At 45.3% G+C, this 17,863-nt stretch overlaps 1 long non-coding RNA gene across 2 annotated transcripts; it reads right to left on the reverse strand.

Moving 5' to 3' along the window:
• Window positions 1-1,136: 1,136 nt before the first annotated feature.
• Window positions 1,137-15,411, reverse strand: LOC144340878 (uncharacterized). Of its 2 annotated transcripts, XR_013417389.1 has the most exons (3): window positions 12,095-15,411; window positions 5,629-9,066; window positions 1,137-2,122 (listed from the first exon to the last, which is right to left on the reverse strand). It is a non-coding gene; the product is annotated as an uncharacterized LOC144340878 (long non-coding RNA). The 2 variants fall into 2 exon arrangements; XR_013417388.1 differs by having other exon boundaries at window positions 5,629-15,411.
• Window positions 15,412-17,863: the final 2,452 nt, after the last annotated feature.

The following is a 17,863-nucleotide window of genomic DNA, read 5'->3' on the forward strand; positions in this document are numbered from 1 at the left end:
GAATTAGCCAGCCTGGGAGGGTCGGTTTCTCCATGATCAGCAACACCTTAAGATGCCAGATTAGCAAGAGTACAGAAAATTAAAAAATAAAAATGAAAGGTTAATATGGCATATCTCTAACTTTTAAGCTAAATGGTGTATTCAGGCTGGGCACAGTGGCTCACGCTTGTGATCCCAACACTTTGGGAGGCCGGGGCAGGCAGACCGCTTAAGGCCAGGAGTTGGAGACCAGCCTGGCCAACATGGTGAAGCCCCGTCTCTACTAAAATACAAAAATTAGCTGGGAATGATGGTGCACACCTGTAATCCCAGCTAATCAGGAGGCTGAAACAGGAGAATTGCTTGAACCCTGGAGGCAGAGGTAGAGGTAAACCGAGACCATGCCACTGTACTCCAGCCTGGGTGACAGAGCAAGACTCCATCTCTAAGCATAAATCAGAATAAATAAGCAATGTATCCAGAGCAATAGTACATACATAACGGCTTGTTCTTTTTAATAACTTCGTCATATCCCATAATTTGGACGTTCTACATTTGAATGTGAATCCCATGAAGGGACAGTTTTGTCTCCTTTTATCCAGACTCAGAGTAGATGCTCAAAAATATCTGTCAAATGAACAAACAAATGGCCCACAATGGACTCAACCAGTGCCTTATCAACAGATATTCAGATTGTTATTTATTATTATTTCAGACAACACTTCAATAAACCTACCTGTGTCTATAGTTGTCACTCAGTATCCATGGAGGGCTGGTTCTACAATGCCCCAAGTTCAGATACGAAATTCCCTGATATAAAATGTCATAGTATTTCCATAGAACCTACACACATCCTCTTGTAGAGTTTAAATAATCTCTGGACTATTTGTAATACCTAATACAATGTAAATGCTACCTAATTTACTGTTTTACTGTATTGTTTAGGGAATAATGACAAGAAAAAATCTGTGTATGTTCAGTTCAGACACAACCACCATTTAAAACACAAAAAATTTCCATCTGTGGTTGGTAGAATCCATGGATGCAGAATCCAGGGATATGGAGGGCCAACCCTACATCTTTATGTATTCGAATTAGTTAGGACGGGGCTTGGAGAGCAAAAGAATGACCCAAATAATTGTGGCTTAGCCAAGATCGATTTTTAAAATATTTGCATTCATTTATTTTTATTTCAATAGTTTTAGGGGTACAAGTGGTTTTTGGTTACATGGATGAACCGTGTAGTGGTGATATCTGGGTTTTTAGTGCACCCATCCCTGGAATACTGTACATTGTCCCCAACAGGTGACTCCTTATTCCTCACCCCCTCCCACCCTCCCCCCTTCTCTGTCCCCAGTGTCCATCATACCACTCTGTATGCCTTTGCATACCCATAGCTTAGCTCCCGCTTACAAGTGAAAACATCTGGTACTTGGTTTTCCATTTCTGAGTCACTTCACTTAGGATAATGGCCTCCAGTTCCATCCAAAGTGCTGCAGAAGACGTGATTTCACTTTTTTATGGCTGGGTAGTATTCCATGGTATACATATACCACATTTTCTATATTCATTCGTTGATCAGTGGGTACCTGGGTTGGTTTGATATCGTTGCAATTGTGAATTGTGCTGCAATAAACATATGCGTGCAGGTTTCTTTTGATATAATGACTTCTTTTCCTTTGGGTTGATGCCCAGTAGTAGGATTGCTGGATTGAATGGCAGGTTGGTCTACTTTTAGTTCCTTGATAAATCCCCATTCCATTTTCCATAGAGGTTGTACTAATTTACATCCCCACCAATAGTGTATAAGTGTTCCCTTTTCACCACATCTGTGCCAAATTCTTTCTTTAAAAAATTTTTAATAAGGGCCATTCTGACTGGGGTAAAATGGTATTTCACTGTGGTTTTCATTTGCATTTCCCTGATGATTGGTGATATTGACCATTTTTTTTCACATGTTTGTTGCCAAGATAATTCACTGTCTTATGTTCAAGAAGTCTGGAGGAGGTCAGGTCAGGACTGGTCTGGAGCTCCCTGGATTCGGGGCTCAGGCTCCTGCTACCTTGCTGTCTCTGCCCTTCACAGCTTCCACTCCCAAGAATCCTGCATGGCCCATCTTGCTCCCAGAGCTCCAGCCAGCAGCCTGTATTACAGGAGGAAGAAAGAAACAAGTCCCAGAGAGCATCACTCCTCCTTTTAGAGGTTACTTCCTGGAAGCTGCTACTTCTGTGCATATTGTATTGCCAGAACTGCAGTGCAAGATCAAACCTAACTCTAAGGTGTGATGAGAAACATCATTATTCCAGGTGACCATGTGCCCAACTCAGCGTCACAGGCTCTGTTACTGAGGAAGGCAGCGTGGATGGATATCAGAAAACAACTTGCTCTTATTTCTGTCAGATAAATTTCCAGAAGTAAAACTGCTATGTTGAAAGGTACATGCATTTAAACATTTTTAATAAACACTGATAGATACTTTCAACAAAGGCTTCAGTAATTCAATCCCAGCAACAGTGAATGAGAGGATCTATTTCCTTACTCACTAACATGGATGCGGGCAAGATTCTTTTTTTTTTTTTTTTTTGGCAGGAGGGGAACGGGTGGCGGGGGACGGAGTTCTTGCTCTGTTGCCCAGGCTGGAGTGCGGTGGCTCAACCTCAGCTCACTGCAACTGCCTCCCAGGTTCGAGCAATTCTCCTGTCTCAGCCTCCTGAGTAGCTGGGATTATAGGTGCTTGCCGCCACACCCGGCTAATTTTTGTATTTTTTTAGTAGAGATGGAGTTTCACCATGTTGGCTAGGCTGGTCTCAAATTCTTGACCTCAGGTGATCCACCCGCCTTGGCCTCCCTAAGTGCTGGGATTACAAGTGTGAGCCACCATGCCCGGCTGAGATGCGGGCAAAACTTTTTTCTTTTTTTAGATGGAGTCTGGCTCTGTGCAGCAGCGCAATCTCCCCTCACTGCAAGCGCCACCTCCCAGGTTCACGCCATTCTCCTGCCTCAGCCTCCCGAGTAGCTGGGACTACAGGTGGCCGCCACCATGCCCTAATTTTTTGTATTTTTAGTAGAGACAGGGTTTCACTGTGTTAGCCAGGATGGTCTCGATCTCCTGACCTCGTGATCCGCCAGCCTCGGCCTCCCGAAGTGCTGGGATTACAGGTGTAATCCAGGTGTGAGCCACCACGCCCAGACTGTGGGCAAAACTTTTAAAGACTGATAATCTGATAAGCAAAAGAAGTTATCCCACTGTCGTTTTGGTTTGTATTTACGTGATTACTAGTAAAGCTTAACCTGTTTTCACATATTTACTTGCCGTTTTCTAGTACTCTTCTATGAACTGCCTTTTTTTTTTTTTTTTTGACAGGGCCTCACTCTGTCACCCAGGCTGGAATGCAGTGGCATGATCTTGGCTCACTGCAACCTCCGCCTCCCGGGTTCAAGCGATTCTCCTGCATCAGCCTCCCGAGTAGCTGGGACTACAGACGTGCACCACCACGCCTGGCTAATTTTTGTATTTTTAGTAGAGACAGGGTTTTGCCTTGTTGGCCAGGCTGGTCTCGAACTCCTGACCCTGGGTGATCTGCCCCCCTCAGACTCCCAAAGTGCTAGGATTAAAGGTGTGAGCCACTGTGCTGAGCCAAAACACAGTTTTAAAATCCTTGCTATACAGAATGGCAATGAGGAATCCTTTGGTTGCAAGTGGCAGAAATCACCCCCAAACTAGCTTTGACAAAAAAGGGGTTCATTGGTGTGAGAAAGAAAAGTAACTCAAAGTGGCCGGACGCGGTGGCTCACACCTGTAATCCCAGCATTTTGGGAGGCCGAGGTGGGTGGATCACAAAGTCAGGAGATCAAGACCATCCTGGCGAACACGAGGAAACCCCGTCTCTACTAAAAATACAAAAAATTAGCCGGCCGTGTAGGCGGGGACTGTAGTCCCAGCTACTCAGGAGGTTGAGGCAGGAGAATGGCGTGAACCCGGGAGGCGGAGCTTGCAGTGAGGGGAGATGGTGCCACTGCACTCCAGCCTGGGTGACAGAGCGAGACTCCGTCTCAAAAATAAATAAATAAATAAAAGAAAAGTAACTCAGAGCAATCCTACGCAAAAGATGCAAAATGTATCAGGCCCAGAGACACAAGAGTATGAGACTTCAGTCGTGCCCCTGCCATGCCCCGGGGCCCTCATTTAAAGGCATTTTGTCCTTTTTCTTCCTTGTAGTTTCCAGACTAGCTGATAAATGGCATAAAATGTTATTACAGGCCCAGTGAGGTGGCTCACGCCTGTAATCCCAGCACTACAGGAGGCCGAAGCCGGCAGATCACTTGAGGTCAGGCGTTAAGACCACCCTCCTGGCCAACATGGTGAAACCCCGTCTCTACTAAAAATACAAAAATTAGCTGGAAGTGGTGGTGCACACCTATAATCCCAGCTGCTCAGGAGGCTGAGGCAGGAGAATTGCTTGAACCTGGGAGGGGATTCCCATGGTTCCAGTGAGCCTAGATTGTGCCACTGAACTCCAGCCTGGGCGATAGAGGGGGCTCTGTCTCAAAAAAAAAAAAAAAAAAATGTTATTACAAGTTATATAATGTGACCCTCACCCATCATCTTCTTTTTCCTAGAATTCGTGATACAAAGAACAATGTGTAGTGAATCAGTAGCTTATTTTCATGTTATTTTAATGAACCAATGTAAGACTGCCCCTTCTTTTTCTCTTTAAAAACTTACTGGCAACTGGCCGGGTGCGGTGGCTCACGCCTGTAATCCCAGCACTTTGGGAGGCCGAGGCAGGTGGATCACGAGGTCAGGAGTGGTCACAAGACCAGCCTGGCCAAGATGGTGAAACCCCATCTCTACTAAAAATACAAAAAATTAGCCAGGCGTAGTGGCACGTGCCTATAATCCCAGCTACTCCAGAGGCTGAGGCAGAGAATTGCTTAAACCTGGTGGGGCGGAGGTCCCAGTGAGCTGAGATCGCGCCACTGCACTCCAGCCTGGGCGACAGAGCGAGACTCCGTCTCAAAAAAAAACAAAACAAAACAAAACTTACTGGCAACTGCTGCTAATCGAGCATACATTCGAGACAACTGCAATCTGTCTCCCGGGTTGCAGTCCTCAAATTTGGCGCAAATAAACTCTCTGCTTATATTAATTCTGCCTCAGTTTCTTTCTCTAGGTCAATAGGATCATTAATGACACCATCTACAACAGTACTGTCCCAATGTGTTTCTTTTTTCTGGGACGGAGTGCTGCTCTTGTCACGCAGGCTGGAGTGCAGTGGCGAGATCTCGGGTCACTGCAACTTCTGCCTCCTGGTTCAAGCAATTCTCCCTGCCTCAGCCTCCTGGCTAACTGAGATTACAGGAGTCTGCCACTATGCCTGGCTAACTTTTGTATTTTTAGGACAGACGGGGTTTCGCCATGTTGGCCAGGCTGGTCTCGAACCGCTGTCCTCAGATGATCCACCTGTCTCGGCCTCCCAAAGTGCTGGGATTACAGGTATGAGCCACTGTGTCCAGCCCCTAATGTGTTTCTAATTCTGTTCCTTTCTCTTTAACAGAACGTATCACTATAAGAATGACCTATAGGTCTACATATCCATCCATGCGTGCATCCACCCATCCATGTACCCAAGCCATCCACCCACCCACCTATCACTATGTCTTGGTGTTTTCTTCACCAGAGCTTCACAAGGACCGAGACTTGTTCACTGCTGAATCCCGGTGCCTGCACAGAGCAGATGCTGACACCTGGCCCTCGCTCTCTCCATTTCTGGGTTCTGTAGCTGCCTGCTCCTTCACGATTGCATTCCATGCTCTGCATTCTGTGCATCCAAAGGATACACACATTCTTTTCCTGGTTGCTCCAGCAAAAGTCTCATAATTGACTTTCAGTGACCAGGCCTGGGTGATGTGTCCTCTGGATCCAGCGATTGGGGCCAGCCCCATACAGACCACAGGGACTGCGAGAGGGAAAAGAGCAGAATCCTGGGGAAATCAGGGAACTGTTATCAGACGAAGGGTAAGGAAATGTATAGACACAGACACACTGAGGGCTGTAAGAATTCACATGTGACAAACGTTATGGTGGAACAAACAGGAGGAAAGCACAACCACTCGGGCCGCATCCTTCACCAACGATTTCTTCTTTCGCAAATGTTCTAGTGTTTGTTTTCTTTCTCACTGCGATCTCCTAAGTCCAGCTCTTGTCAATACACATCCCTTAATCGAATAAAAATGGTTTATTATTAACAGTAGCAGTATTTATCAAACATCCACAAAATGCTAGGCAAGATGCTAAGATATGCATAAGGATTATCTCATTTTTAAATTTATTTTTTATTTTTATTTTGAGACAGGGTCTCACTCTGTCGCCCAGGCTGGAGTACAGTGGTGCAATCAAGGTGCACTGCAGCCTCAACCACCTGGGCTCAAGTGATCCTCTCACCTCAGCCTCTCGAGTAGCTGGGACTACAGGCGTATGCCACAATGCCTGGCTAGTTTTTGGATTATCTCATTTTATCCTCACAACAATCCTAAGAGGTAGTCACCACTGTTGTCCCATTTTACAGATGAAGCAAGCAAGGCTCAGAAAGGCTCAACTCCCTTGAGGTCAAACAGCTGGCAGGCTGAGAAGGAGATCCTCGTAAGCTTGGAAGCTTTTCTGCATGGGCAGGGCAGAGCAGGCAGAGCAGGACTGGCTTGAGCGTGGGACCGCAGAGAGAAGGAACTCTTAAGACACAGGGCTGGGTAGGGTCTGCACCAAGAAGGATGGCTTTCTCAGTCCCCCAGGAGCAGGGCTTTACTGGCCTCAGGGGAGCTCAGGGCCTAGTCAGCAGACTCGAATGCAATCCCTTAGGAATGCCTAGCGTCCCCCACTGCCTCTCTCCTCCCTTCCGAATCCAGAACTGTGAGAACGACCAGGAGAAATGGACTGAGCCCCAGGCCTGCGCTTTGGAGAGGCTGCCACGGTGTGATTTCCTCTGCACTGCTTGGGCCTCTGGCACTTCCTGCCAGGAAGGAGATTTCTTGAGACTTCAAAGGCGGCACACAAGAGGAGTGTTAAGCAGATTGAGCGCTAATAAAGAACTAACGCCTAGCACAATCACAGCTTCCCTGTGATTCCTGAGTGGCGAAAGCACAAAGAAGAAATGAAAGTCTCTCGCTAACCTTGGGAGAAGCTAAAACATCCAGGAGCAGATTCTATGCACAGTAACGTGACAGAGTTCACAAAAAGGTTATATTCACATTTGAAGCCACCGAGGCCCATGCTCAGCCGCACTGAGAGAGGTATCACCATACCCAGAGAAAAATGGCCTCCTGTGGAAAAAGCTAAAGTCATATCATGCATATTATTCTGGAACAAAATAAGTAGAATAATATACCTTATATTTTTAGAGTGCTTTTACTGTTTAAGGATTTTAATACCAGAGCAGCCAACATTATCTTGTTGCTTTCTCGCATTTCCTTTATAAAAATTTCCTTTAGTATGTTCAAAACCACATTCTTGCTTCCAGAAAGTCGTAAGAATAAAATTGCATTTCTCTCTCTTTTTTTTTTTTTTTTTTTTTTTTTTTTGAGACAGCTCTGTTGCCCAGGCTGGAGTGCAATGGTGCCATCTCAGCTTACTGCAACTTCCACCTCCTGGGTTTAAGTGAGTCTCATGCCTCAGCCTCCCGAGTAGCTGGGATTACAGGCACCCACCACTGCACCTGGCTAATTTTTGTGTGTGTACATATATATATGTATATATGTAAAAAATATATGTATATTTTTAGTAGAAATGGGGTTTCACTATGTTGACCAGGCTGGTCTTGAACTGCTGACCTAGGTGACACGCCTGCCTTGGCCTCCCAAAGTGCTGTGATTATAGGCATGAGTCACTGCGCCGGCCGAAATTGCATTTTTAAACGTAAAAGCCCCTAGAAGGAAGGAGACTAAATACAGTTCCCAGGCTCCATGCATCTCTCCCCACAGTCCTACATGGGTCTCCATGTTGAAACCTCAGGGTGAGGGGGAGGGCAGGGGAGGGAGTCACACATCAGTGGCCAGTGTGGCTCTGAAGGAGGTGCTGCTATGTGGTTAAGACTCTTCACATTGTGGTATGTACAGTCTCGTGTTGTTTTCTTCTTGCCTTTTCAAGCATTGTGAATTCCCCAAATGAGTTTAACTGTAAATCAACTTGGATCCTGGATCCTTTCTTTGTATCTGACTAGGGGACTTCAAGTGGTAGCCTTGACTAGCCTTTTCTCTTCTGGAGACCAGGCTCGTAGAAACAGTACTGACCTGGAAATTGTGTTAGTCACCGCTAAACGGCCTCTCTGAGCCTCAATTTCCTAATCTTTCCTAAATTTCCTAAAAATGAGGACACAGCTTCAGTTACCCCTAAGGAACCTGCCTATAAAAGAATTCCATGAATCCATGATGTCATAAGACAGCAGCCCCCCACTTTTTTGGCACCAGGAACTGGTTTCATGGAAGACAGTTTTTCCATGGATGGGGATGGGGGGTGGTCTGGGGATGATTCAAGCACATCACAGTTGTTGTGCACTTTATTTCTATTATTATTACATTGTTATATATAATAAATAATCACACACTCACCATAATTAGAATCAGTGAGAGCCCTGAGCCTGTTTTCTACAACTAGATGGTCCCATTCGGGGGTGATGGGAGACAGGGACAGATCATCAGGCATTAGATTCTCGTAAGGAACACACACCCCAGATCCCTCACACCCTAGATCCCTCACATCCCAGATCCCGCACACCCCAGATCCCGCACACCCCAGATCCCGCACACCCCAGATCCTGCACACCCTAGATCCCTCACACCCCAGATCCCGCACACCCCAGATCCCGCACACCCCAGATCCCTCACACCCCAGATCCCACACACCCTAGATCCCTCACATGCGCAGTTCACAGTAGGGTTCTCACTCCTATGAGAATCTAATGCTGCTGATATGACAGGAGGTGGAGCTCAGGTGGTCACGCGAGCAATGGGGAATGGCTGCAAAGACAGATGAAGCTTTGCTCACTTGCCAGCTGCTCACCACCTGCTGTGTGGCCCGGGGTGGTGGGGGGACCCCTGTTATAAAAGAATTGAAGTGTTTAGAATTGAGTAATTCGATTTGAATTACTTTCCAGTTTTTTCTAATAGTTCTTCCCTCCATCCCCCAATGGGCATATGACATCTCCTCTCTCTGAACCAGTAACTCAAGCATATATGAGCTCTGTCTTGAAAGACAACCAATGGTGATGCTAAGTCCACAATGCTATGACCCAGAGCCCCTGAGGCCAGGCCAGCGTCCAGTGAGCAGCGGGACAGTCCACACACACCAAGCTCCTCTCGTGAGTCGAAGCTGAAGCCATCAGCCGCAGTGTCTGACTCTACCTACTTGCTTACTAAAACGTGCCACCAGAGGCCTTCCCCCATGAGAAGAAGTAAATTCACAGCCTTGGGGGTGATATAACCATGTTCTTTTCCCTTCCTTTCTAGTCCTAGTTTCAGGTGGCAGTGATAAAAGGAGTGTTCTCCTCTTAAACGGTAGATCGGAAAAATAAATGAATGTGAATAGATATCCCCGCTCTCCTCAGTCTGTATCAAAGCCCTGGGGAATCCATTTTTACCACACTGAGTCTCACTGAAGTCAACAGCGTAAGCTCCTGCATTCATTTCCATGGGACTCGGCATTGTGAAAATAATTGGACTGCACTGCACCCTAACACTCCTTTCAGGAAACAGAAAATGTGCCTTTGCTAGTAGGTGTGGTGAAAACTCGTGGGAGTGCTGCTAGGTTTCTCCCTGTGTTTTCAGTATTGTCTTGTCAAGAGCAGTTATTATCAAGTCCCAAATGAGCCTGGCAGTACAACCCTCAATGAGGTGTTTAAAACCGCCTTCCCTACTGAGAAAGAAAACACTGCTTTTGTTCCCGTTTTTAAAATTAACTGCATAGTATTACCCCTATCAATGAGGTGTTTAACATCAAAATTGTCTTCCCTGGTGGGAAGAAAAACACTTACTTTGTTTCCTTTCTTAAAATTAATTGAGGTTTTAAAAAACGTATCCTTATTCAACCAAGAGTCGCATAAAAGGGAGAAGAGACAAAAATGAGATTTTAAAATGTTGTCTTTGGTGGCCCATCCAAGATTGTCAGCACATTCTTCCTGCTTAGGCCACTTGCTGAACACTTTTCTTTGCCTTTGCTTCATTTCTCCCCCATTATATTTTATAACCTTGGCCTCATCGGTGTAGTCCTTGGTAGCGAGCTAATTAATCATGAGATCTTTGCAGGAATGACTACATTGATCCACGTATTGGTTTTTGTGTGTTTGGTTGGTTGGTTTTAAGATGGAGTCTTGCTCTGTCACCCAGGAGTGCAGTGGTGTGATCTCAGCTCACCTCTACCTCTGCCTCCCGGGTTCAAGCAATTCTCCTGTCTCAGCCTCCCGAGTAGCTGGGATTACAGGCACATGCCACCACACCCGCTAATTTTTGTATTTTTAGTAGTGACGGGGTTTCACCATATTGGTCAAGCTGGTCTCAAACTCCTGACCTCGTGATCCACTGGCCTTGACCTCCCAAAGTGCTGGGATTACAGGAGTAAGCCACCGCGCCCGGCCTGATCCACATATTCTTTATTAGTTTGCAAATTTTCCACAAGGCTGCTCTACCTATTCTAAAAGATTAAAGAAATTGCTTATGAAAAGTTAAAATCAGCCTGTAGTATTAATATCTAAGGGGGCTTTGGCAGATATGGCTAACGATGCTCCCTTCCCTCATTTCCTCAGGGGATTCTAGGGGCGGTTCTAACCTTTAAAACTGTCTGTCTCTGCTTGAGGCATGGGAGTTCTATGGTCACTGTCTTCTACAAGATGCAGCAGAATAGAGAAGGCAAGAGAAGCGAAACCCTGACTTTTATGGGCATAATAACAGTAGGTTTCGGAGGACAAATGAAGACCCAGGCTACCTCATATCCAGATAAGAAATTATCCAGTGGAAAGGAAAACTCGAAGGGTGAGGGGGGAAGCTAGGGAATTCGACTGCTGGTATGGTTCCCTGAAGAGAGGCCCCTTGTCCTGCCTACCTGTACCTCCAAGGCCAAATTGTAACGGGGCCGGGGGCGGGAGGTGGGGCAAGAAAGGGAAGCAGAGAGGTGGGGAAGGATGATGGCAACCTTAGAAGGTTTGGGGGATCCATGAGTAAGGTGACAATGCCCATTCCCAGTAGAAGGCAGCGAAGCTGCAAGATCTGGAGCATCCATCCCTTCTCCCTGGCACGGCACGGAGGAGTAGACTAGAAATGACGGCGTCCCATGTGTGGGCAAGTGAACTGAGAGGGCCTCATAGAGAACCTGTGCTCCCCAGCACAGGGCAGTAGGCGACAGAATGTTCACCCGTGCCTGAGAGAGGCAGGAGCACAGCAGGGAGAGTCGCCTGACCTAAAGAGGCGCTGCTCTAGGCATAGGGAGGAAGCAGCAGTGGCCTACGTGGGCCTAAACCTGGTGGGAAGATGGCTATTTCAGGAGATGCCTGGGAGCACCGCACCTTGTCCCTGACCCTGCCCTTGTGCCTCAACACTGTGTCAGCTCCCTGGAATGGATACTCAAATTCGTACAGAAGAAAGTAAAAGCTTGAGGTGACTGAAATTAAGTTTCCACCATTTGGTAGGATGGGACCTTAAGATAGAAGACAGACTGAGGCCGGAAGCGGCAGCTCGCGCCTGTCATCGCTGCACCGGCTTGAGCCTGTCATCCCAGCACTCTGGGAGGCCGAGGCGGGTGGATCACCTGAGGTCAGGAGTTTGACACAAGCCTGGCCAACGTGGTGAAACCCTGTTCACTACTAAAAATACAAAAAATTAGCCGGGCGTGGTGGTGGGCCCTTGTAATCCCAGCTACTAGGGAGGCTGAGGCAGGAGAATTGCTTGAACCCAGGAGGTGGAGGTTGCAGTGAGTGGAGATTGTGACACTGCACTCCAGGCTGGTGAGAGAGCAAGATTCCGTCTCAAAAAAAAAAAAGGAAAAAAAGAAAAGAAAACAAATTTAGTCAGAGAAAAATATTGTAGCTACGTTTGTTTACACACCTTGAAATTATGGACAGAGATTTGTACCTACCATACTCAGAACGTATTTTAAAAAAATGTTATCTGCATAAACGAAAAAGAAACAATTATTAAACTTTGTCAATATTACCAAATAAAATCTAAGATGTTTCTAAAGTTCATTAATTGGATTTAAACTATGTGCCTTTATATACATCATCTCATTTACTTCTTATGATTTGTAGGTATTGGTATCCCCTTTCACAGGTAAGGAAATGGAAAACTTAGAAAAGTGGAGTAATTTGCCCAAGGCAACAATGATGGTGATTAGTAGAACCAGAATTCCAACTCAGGAATGTCTGACTCCCAAGTCTATATTCTTGACCACTAAATTAAGCTCTATGCTGTTCTTTCCTTTGGCTTTCTAGATCCCTCCAGGAACAGTCCTTTCTTCTTCCTCCGCTGCTCACATTTACAAGGCAATCACACATTCATGAACTGCAGCCCTGGGTACAAAAAGCACAAATTTTTTTTATCCTTCCTGCTCCTAATTTCCAAAGGGCCCAATAATTAAGTGGATTATTGTGGTTATAATCTTAGTTTTTGGATTTAACAAGTCTTTTTTTTTTTTTCTTTTGAGACAGAATCTCACTTTGTTGCCCAGGGTGGAGTGCAGTGGCGCGATCTTGGCTCACTGCAATCTCCGCCTCCTGGGTTCAAGTGATTCTCCTGCCTCCGCCTCCGCCTCCTGAGTAGCTGGGATTACAGGTGCGCACCACTATGCCCGGCTAATTTTTGTATTTTTAGTAGAGATGGGGTTTCATCATGTTGGTCAGGTTGGTCTCAAACTCCTGACCTCTGATCCGCCCACCTTGGCCTCCCAAAGTGTTGGGATTACAGGTGTGAGCCACTGCACCTGACCGGAAGTCAGTAGAACGACTATATTCTTTGGTTTCTTGTTCTTGCTCTGCCATTAACCGATTGTTTCAGCTTGGACAATAAGTTAACCACTCTGAACCTAGGTTTCCTTGTCTATGAAATAAATGCAATCTCTAAGGTCCTCCTCCAGCTTAAACTTTCCATGATTCTGAAGAATCAGGATCAAGTTTACTGTTTTATGGGAAGTTGAACTGCAGTTCTCCAAATACTAACTCTTCTCTGATCTCCATCTCTTTCCTACATTTAAATCTCCCACATTCTGGGATGAGGGATAGGTGTAGAGCTTTACAAAGGGATGGAAAAATAAAATCTAATAATATCTCACCTTGTTGGCATGAGGAGGAACATGAAGACTAAAAAGATGAAATTGTCTTCAGTAAGGCTCTATGAAACAGCATATAAAAATGTAAAAATTAGTATAAAAAGGTTTTTCACTTTGGCTAAAATGGAAGCCATCCTGACAGCAGTGCCTCTTAGAATTGCCTTGTGTCATTTAAACCTGCTTACTACTATCGTTTCTTTAATATCTCTTCTGGTATTTGGCCATCCTTCTGTTCATATTGTTGTTATCTCCATTTCCTTGAGTGTAAATTCTTTTATTTATTGAGTTTGTTATTTTCCTTTCATGATACTGACCTTACTCAGATATTTTATCATTCTTAGGGCTAGTGCATGACTCAGACCTGTACAATCATTTCATACACCTGACTAGAGTGTTTATGTAAGGGATATATGACTCAACAGGACCAAAGAACTCCCAACAGAACCTTAGGACATTGGCAGAAACTACCAGAAAAGAGAAGCTCCCTTGCTCCTGAAGTTGCTGAGCTATGAAGAATGTATGCTGTGAGCTAACAGGAACCATTTTGCCACTCTGTAGGAAGAGCTTGCCTGAAACTGTTGAGACAAGAGAAACAGGTTTCCTGACTATATTGTTTCAGTACCCGGATCCCACAGTCTACCTCGGGACTCTCAATAACACGGCCAATAAATTCCCTTTTTGTTTCAGCACAAGCCATTTTAAATCATAATTTTTTGTCACTAGCAACTGAAATTAATCAAACGAGAATGTGTGAACCTGTAGAGAAAGTCCATAGTTCTCTAACTTCACATCAGTAGATGCCCAAGGGGCCTTTTTGTTTTTTTGAGATGGAGTCTCACTCTGTCGCCCAGGCTGGAGTGCAGTGGTGGGATCTCGGCTCACTGAAACCTCTGCCTCCCTGGTTCACGCAATTCTCTGCCTCAGCCTCCCGAATAGCTGGGATTACAGGTGTCCGCCACCACGCCCGGCTAATTTTTGTATTTTTTTAGTAGAGACGGGGTTTCACCATGTTGGCCAAGCTGGTCTTGAACTCCTGACCTCAGGTGATCCACCCGCCTCAGCCTCCCAAAGTGCTGGGATTACAGGCATGAGCCACCGCATAGAGGTCAATTGCGATACTACAGGAAAAGAAGGTAAAGTGGAGTCACATCTGATTTCCATTTACATGCCGGTTTTAGAAACTCACCCCCATGAAAGGTGTAACTTCACAATCTACTTAATCCTCACAGCAGCAAACAAATTTATTAACATTTATTAATGTTAAGGCTTAATGTAAAAACAATGGCGTAAATCTTGCAGATAAGTAGGAAAATTTCAGAATTATCTATCTGTTGTCAATTTATCACGAGAGATTGGATTTTATCCTAAAGGCATATTTTGGGAATATCCAAATATCTGCAATATAGTCTCTCCTTCAGAATTTTCCTACATGATGTAGAAATCAAGAGCTACCTGCCTGAAGTTGACAGATTAAAAAATGATGATTAAGTATAATATCTGAATTTATGACAGGTAGCCAACGGGAAAACAATAAAAGATAACAAAAATTACGAGAAAAAAGGGTTAGCATAAATGATATGGATTTCTCAGCTTCAACATTCAGGAGTGAAATAAGTACCGCTTAAAGTTGAAAAATTAAGAAATGGAAGTATAAGCACTTAATTTGGAGTTATGAAAATAATCACCCAAAGAAATCAAGATAGAAATGACATGAATGCTGATGTCTACCGAGGGGGACCAGGGTGAGGGACATTGCTTGCTTTCATTTATGCCTCTTTTTTCTATTTAGATGTTTCATTTTTGTGTGCACACATTATATTTTCATTTTATTTTATTTTATTTTTTGAGACAGTCTCTCTTTATCGCCCAGGCTGGAATGCAGTGGCACGATCACAGCTCACTGCAAACTCCACCTCGTGGGCTCAAGTGATCTTCCCACCTTAGCCTCTCGAGTAGCTGGAACTAGAGGTATGTACCAACACACCCAACTATGTTTTGTATTTTTTGTAGAAGCAGGGTCTTGCCATGTAGACTAGGCTGGCCTTGAACCCCTGGGCTCAAGTAATCTGCCCACCTCAGCCTCCCAAAGTGCTAGGATTACAGGCGTGAGCCACCACGCCCAGCCTGTAATTTTATTTTATTTTATTTTATTTATTTATTTATTTTTTTTTTTTGAGACGGAGTCTCGCTGTCACCCAGGCTGGAGTGCAGTGGCCGGATCTCAGCTCACTGCAAGCTCCGCCTCCCGGGTTCACGCCATTCTCCGGCCTCAGCCTCCCGAGTAGCTGGGACTACAGGCGCCCGCCACCTCGCCCGGCTACTTTTTTGTATTTCTTAATAGAGACGGGGTTTCACCATGTTAGCCAGGATGGTCTCGATCTCCTGACCTCGTGATCCGCCCGTCTCGGCCTCCCAAAGTGCTGGGATTACAGGCTTGAGCCACCGCGCCCGGCCGCCTGTAATTTTAAATTGGCCAAAAAAACTATGTTCATCTAGGCAGCCTGCTCTTCTGCCCTCTAAAATATCCATTGCAAGCATTCTCTGCACCATCAGATGGCCTACATGTCAACTTCCCAGTTCCAAACTTATAAAAGTCTTCTTTTAAAATAGAGGCAGTGTCTGCCCACCTAAGGTTAATCTCTCTGCCTGTGTGTGAATCCCAGCCACACCTATGTCTTCAGAAATTGCTAATTACCCTCTATCTCTTCAGGATCCTCAAACTTTCCTTTTCTGTGAGCTGCCTTCAAGCAGTGGAGGACACGCTCAGGCTACTCCCATCTGAAACTGAAAAGCCACCTTGACCCCATGACCCTGTCTAGCTTCCTCTCTCTTCTCCCCTTGACAGCCAAATATCTCCATTTCCGATTCCTGAACTCACTCTGATACGGAGTCTGCCTTCATCACTGCAGTAAAACTGCTTTTGCCAAGCTCACAGGTGGCTCTAATCCCTAATCAGACTGTCACTACCAATCTTCCTCCTACTTGATTTCTCGAAGCTTCTGACAGAGGGGATCACGCTTTTAAATTCTTGCTTGGATTTTCAGGACATCCCACCTTATCACTGTAATTTGCCAGATTTGTGTCCTCACACATCATTAGCATAAAAGATTTCCCCTCACCATGAAGTATTTCTCACATCAAATCATAACCTTGGCCATAACTGGAGTATTTGCTCCTCACAAGCCTCTGCACTCCACATGCAGATCTTCCTGCCAAAGGCTTTCTTGCTTCCACAGTGACATCCAGGAACAGGGGCAATCCCTTCATGGTGCTCCACGGGAAAGCCACCTGCAGAAAGGCCAGCTTGCTGCTGGAATTTTTATTGGATGTCTTCAGAGAGATATGCTACAGCACGTTTCAGTGAATGGGCTTCCACTTACAGCAGAAAATTTAATCTTGTGAACTCAGTCACTTGTTTGAAACTCAATTTGGGATGATAGTGGCTCTTTCTCAATTCATTAGAATTCTCTCCCTTTTCTCCTCTGAGTAGATTTCTAGTGAGGGCAGTGGAGGGGAGAAGCTTGGTTATCATCCTAGCCTTGTCTCGTGCTTTCTTCCCTGTGGACTCTGCTGAGAGTGTAACTGCCTGACCTACCAGCACAAGCAAGGCAGACTGATCATTTCAGGAGAGGTTGAGGGTCCTCTCCTGTTGATGTGGCCTGATGGGCATTGGTCTGATGACTTGCTGAAAACTAGTTGCATCTTCCTTTGCTGACAGGCTGACCACCCCCAGCCTCATTCAACTTGGACCCTGGTGCTTGGTAGGCACTTCACCATTCAACTCTTTCTTGGGAACCTTTTGGATCTCCTCTAGGCCCTGTTGGATATGTGTGTAAATGCGCGCGCGTGTGTGTATATATGTGTATATATACACATACACACATACGTATATATACACACACTTCTGTGTTAGGGGCAAAGGAGGGAGCCGTATAGTTGGTGATCAAAGCTACAAAAGGCCCCCTCTATGTTCATTTCTAAAGGCCAAGGCATACAGATTCAGAGCACTATTGCGCTGTCTTCTGTCAGAAACTCGGGCAGAGCCAAGTCTTTCTACTCTTAGACCCAAAATCTACTCAGCAATTTATAACACCCAACACTTCCCTCCTTGCATCTTATTCCCTAATCCCACAGATTTTCCTAGCTATCACCTAAGTCCTCTCACCTTTTCTCTCAGAACATCTCCCCCAGCTCAGAGAGGAATTTGTCTCTGTAGGTGGGAGGGTCTTTAAAAAAAAAAAAAAATGAGGCGGGGCACAGCGACTCATGCCTATAATCCCAGCACTTTGGGAAGCTGAGGCAGAAGGATCGCTTGAGATTACGAGTTGAAAACCAGCCTGGACAACATAGTGAAACCTTGTCTCTACAAAAAATAAAAAATTAGCCTGTCATGTTGGTGTCCACCTGCAGTACCAGCTACTTGTTCATAGTCTTTGAATCTTTATATGCAAAGTCAACTTTTTAAGAATCAAAAAAGAAAAATACATGTATCTTTTCTGCCAAGCACCAGCTTTTTGCAAATGAGTACTCCACCTTTCAGACTCTATTGCTTTTATTATAATTTAAAACAAACTTTGAAAT

Source organism: Macaca mulatta, chromosome 5 (assembly GCF_049350105.2).
Source record: "Macaca mulatta isolate MMU2019108-1 chromosome 5, T2T-MMU8v2.0, whole genome shotgun sequence".
Lineage (NCBI taxonomy): Eukaryota > Metazoa > Chordata > Mammalia > Primates > Cercopithecidae > Macaca > Macaca mulatta.